This window comes from Pteropus medius, unplaced genomic scaffold (assembly GCF_902729225.1).
Source record: "Pteropus medius unplaced genomic scaffold, Ma_sr-lr_union100, whole genome shotgun sequence".
NCBI classification, from domain to species: Eukaryota; Metazoa; Chordata; class Mammalia; order Chiroptera; family Pteropodidae; genus Pteropus; species Pteropus medius.
This window is the reverse complement of record NW_024350927.1, coordinates 9,424,120-9,428,846: the sequence shown is the minus strand read 5'-3', so window position 1 is coordinate 9,428,846 and position 4,727 is coordinate 9,424,120. Positions and strand designations below refer to the sequence as shown.

The 4,727-nt window shown below is 57.0% G+C and overlaps 1 pseudogene; it reads left to right on the top strand.

Moving 5' to 3' along the window:
• The first annotated feature begins 2,019 nt into the window (after positions 1 to 2,019).
• On the top strand, positions 2,020 to 2,135 carry LOC120585925 (uncharacterized; annotated as a pseudogene).
• The last annotated feature ends 2,592 nt before the right edge of the window (positions 2,136 to 4,727 follow it).

Genomic DNA, 4,727 nt, shown 5'->3' with positions numbered 1-4,727 from the left:
AGTTCAGGGCAGGCCCTCGGGGGCGTCCCCATGGCATCTCTGGGGAGCATCGAGGAGACCACCCTGGCCTGAGGTCGGGGACATGGAGGAGGAGGGGGAGGGGACAGTGGGGGCTGCAGGGCAGATGGGAAGGATGGGTGCCCAGCAGCACCGAAGGCGGGCCTGGCGCCCTCACTCCTGGTCAGGCCAGCCCGCCACGACCCCTCCTGACGGAAGCGGGGGCCACTGCGGCTCTGAACGACTCCTGCATGGCACCAAGCCACCTCCCCGAGGAGCCTTGGGCCAGTCCCACGGGGTGACCACACGTCCCCGCTCTCTCAGGGCTCAGCGTGGGGGAAGCGGACAGTGGACAGACGCTCTGAGCACGTCTCCCCCTCCCGCCGCCCTCCGCCGGCTGTCCCCGTCCTCACAGGGGCCACAAGCGCTGACTCGGTCACGGACTGCTCTGCCCCGCGGGTGTCTCTTCGTAAAGGAGCCCGTGTGCCGACATTTCCCTCCCCGCAGTCCCAGCTCCGACTCCGGGCGCGTGCACCCCACTCCCCAGGGTCGGGGGGCCTCAGCCCTGTGCTCTCCCTGTTGACCTGCTCCAGCCTCTTTCCCAGCAGGGGTCAGCAAGCCTCTGAGCCTTCGTCACCATTTCACAGCCTGAGATTCACCGCCGCCCCCCGACCCCCACCCGCTGCCCAACCCCTCAATTCTGTTCATTGTCAACAACCCAGAAGCTTCTGCCAGGAAACGTAAGGTGGCCGTGCGGAGCAGCCCCCTGCTCTCTGCTCTGAGGAGCAGCGCCCGGTGAAGGGCGAGGGGCTGCTTCTTCCAGAACGCTCTGCGCACGGCACAGTGATGCGGCTGCCTCCAGGCCGACGTCACCTTCGGTTCTGACCCGTGCTGCAAACAGCTTGCAGCCCTGGGAGACGTGGAACGATGCCTGAGATGCAGCCAGAGGCCGGTGGGACAGGCGGGCGGGGGCTCTGGACCAGCTCCTGGGTGGGTGGGAGGGCCACGTTCTCAGGGACAGCATGCGGCAGGCGGGTTGGCCCTGGGTGGGACTAGGGACCAGGATGTCAGAAACGGCAGCTCAGGTTAGGGTGTCCACCTGGTGGGTGGCGGGCTGCCGCCAACGGTCTCCTACTGGGTCATTTCTGTTAAAAAGATTGCTCCCAATTGCTCCTTACACTGTGTTTTTAAAGATAAACCTCACCTCGAATTACAAGGATTTTGCTGCTTGAGACATTTATGTCCTCAGAGTAACACGGACTCAATCTCATGATGAAAATCCACGAGAAAGTATGAATTTGTGCAAAGAAATTCCACGTACAGGCCAGTATCGTTGGGTATCCGCTTCGCCCGCCGAGGCCTGTCCATGGTCACCTACTCCAACCGCGTGTCCCATGTCCCAGTGAGCGTCCCCCAGCGGCCACGACAGACAACTGACTACCCATTCAGGACTGAAACGCCGCGCTGGCCCCTTCGGACCTCCCCAGCCTCGCCTCACCATTGTACGCTTTGCTTTCTCGTGACAAACAATTCGAGTTCATGCGAGGGACGCACAGAGGTTCTGTTTTCGTCTGTCCGCTCAGGCTTGAAGTCAATCACCAGTCCCCGGCGTAAGCTCGTGGTCCCATTGGCTGTCACGAGTTTGGCGCGTCGCCCGGTGTCAGAGCTGACCGTGGGTGCTGCGCGAACGGGCGCCAGGGCTTTGGGTTTCCTCCTGAAGTCCTGCAGCTGGCTCCTGTGTGAGCACAGAGCCAGGGACACGGGGCTGCAGGGCCACCCTCCGTAACCACGGCGACCGATGCCAGCTCATCGCCATCTCGTCCCATTGCCTATCATCGTATTCGCACCTGAAAGCAAATCGTGTTTGCGTAAGGGGAAAGCGCCTGGGATTTTCGTTGTTATTGTTTTTAATGAGAAAAACACACACATAATGGGGGCGTGGTTCCATAGTGTAGCGGTGAGCACGCCTGCGTTACACGCAGAAGGTCCTGGGTTCGCGGCCCCGTGGAGCCACAGTCCATGGTCTGCGGCCGTGCCACCCTGAACGAGCCCGATGTCCGATCTCGGAAGCTCAGCAGGGTCGGGTCTGGTTAGTACTTGGATGGGAGACCACCTAGGAAGAGCAGGTGCTGTAGGCGTAAATAATAATAATAATAATAAATAAAATAAAATAAAATAAATATATATACACATAATGGTTTCTAGGGGGAAAAACCAGTTCCACGCAGACGCATCTGTTGAGCAAATTGAAATCCCCACAACCAGATGTTAAGGAATAAATCGCGGCCCCTTCCACAGTCGCGTATTGAAGTCCTCACCCCCATATTCAAAGCGTGACTGTATTTGAAAACAGGGTTTATGGAGGTGATCAACTAGAGATGAGGTCCCTAGGGTGGGCCCCACTCCAGTCTGGCCGGTGTCCTCGTGAAAACGGACCAGGACAGAGACACGCGGAGAGGGACGACCACGTGGAGACACAGAGGGGACGTCAAGCAGAGAGATAGAGAGGCCTCCGGAGGGACCAAGGCCGTCCACACTTTGACCTTGGCCCTCCAGCTTCCGGAGCTTCTGTGGTGTCGGCCGCCAGTCTGCGGCCCTTCGCGAGAGTGGCCCCAGCAAACCGATACTCCCGAAAACCGAGGGCGACCGCTGAAGTTTTCTGCACGGTGATGATAACAGGGACCGTTTATGGATCATTTATGGATCATTCTAAATGCTTTCTTATGCATCTCATTTAATCCTCAGAAGTCCCCCTGAAGTGGGGTTACTTTTGTCCCCAGCCTTGTGGACGAGGACACTCAGGACAGCATGCTGTGGAACCGGCTCAAAGCCACCTTGTTCCTGCTCAGGACCAGCCGGCACAGTGCAGTCTGTGCACTTGGCCCGCAGCCTCACGTCGTCACCCAGAACCAGGATTCTCCTGGGTGGAAAGTGGTATGTGCCGGCCCGGAGCCCGGCTCATGACTTACCTATAACCCGAGCGCGGGGCCTGCGCTACCCCTCTGCTCCCACACACACCTGTGTCCGTCCTTCCTTCCTTCCTTCCTTCCTTCCTTCCTTCCTTCTAAACTGGAAGCGTGCAGATGAGAGTGTCAACAGCCATCGGGGTCCACTACACCAAAGTGACGTTGGGAAGACATCCAGTAACAGGAGCGAGGTCGAGGTTCTGCCCTTCGTGGAGGGAGACCGTGAGTGGCTGCCTCGGCCGACCTTGCCTGGCGCCCCCTGTTTACAGCTGCCAAGTCGGTATCCAGGTGTGTCTGGAAAGACACCAGAGACGCCTTGATAACGTCCTTTTGTCCATTTTTGAAAGTCACGAGGCTCCTGCACACACCGACAAAATGAGCATGTCACTTTCCAATGCTTAAAACGATTTGGAGCAGAAAGTGGTTCTCCGGCCTGTCTTTCAGACTAGTCAATAAAGCTGGCAGATGTCCCTGAGTTACGGTGACAGTGTGAGACCTCCCGGGGGCGACCGTCTCAGCATCGTCCTTGTAAGGAACGTGCGTGTCGCCCAGCAGCCCGAGGCTCTGGGGTCCCTCCGCAGGCTCTCCGTCACGTGCAGCCTCGCGCTTTCTGCCCTGAGCGGCAGCGATGAGTCTCAGAGAAGCAGGTGGGACGTGTTTTGGGGTGCCAACCCCAAGGGGGAGAATTTGAGGGGAGGGAAGGAATCGGTCCCCAAAGAAGCAAACTCGGCGAGCAGAGTTGATGGAGACAACTAACTGAAGATGCCGGAGGGGACAGGGTCGCGAGACACTTTGTAGTTCTGATGATGGACGATGAAGGGGGGCGGGCTCAGGGGTGCTACGCGGCATCGGGGACCCACCCCAAGAAGCCAAGAAGCTTGGAAACCACCAACGCCACAATCCGAGCAAAGGTGGAAGAGATGACAGCGCCTGAGGTCCACTAGACCCGGGACACATAAGAACGACCGAGAGCCAGGATTTGAGCAGACTGCAGCTCCACAGCCCACCACAGCTCCAGTGGATTCTGCCAACACCTTAAAACCACCTCGATGTCTTCTGGAGGCTGCTATGAACTATTAGAAGATGAGAGACCATACAAGGCCGATAGATATTGTTGATGCTGTATGTGCTCTATGCCGTATTCTGAATTCCGTGTCTGGGGTAGAAATCTATGCTCCGGAGTGTGACCCTGGCCAGTGTGAGGCCAGAACGCCTCACAGGTGCGGAAGGCTGGACCTTCCAGGTATGGAAGCCCTCTCCAGCCCGTTTGCGGTTCGGGATGCGGGCTGTTCCTGCCTTCCCTACAAGGCCAGCCGGGAAGTGACGGCCCCCACTCGAGCCCATAGCACCGGAGAAGGGGGTTGCTGTGAATATGATTTGATAAACGATGTCAACTTTTAATAAAAACAGATGTCACAAACTTTTAAGTGCTTTCATTTCTGGCTCCTCGGGATTCCTTCCAATTTCATAATATTGTCAACTCCAAAATGAAATTACTTTACAGAAGATAAAGTGAGGTGTTTGCAGAAGGAGGAAGGATGGTCTTGATTGGGGATTTTGCCCCACGGCGAAGAACCGCCTGCTCAGGGAAATGCTGCAAGATGCGATCGTGGTCTGCGGAATCTTTTCAGAAAGCTCGACTCCGCTCAGGGGCATCTTTTGTCTTCATTTTGCAATATTAGAGGGAATTTCTGAGCAACCGCTTCTCAAATATTTATTAATGAAACATCAGGGGCTTCGTTAAGAGTTTGCTTTCGCTGTTCC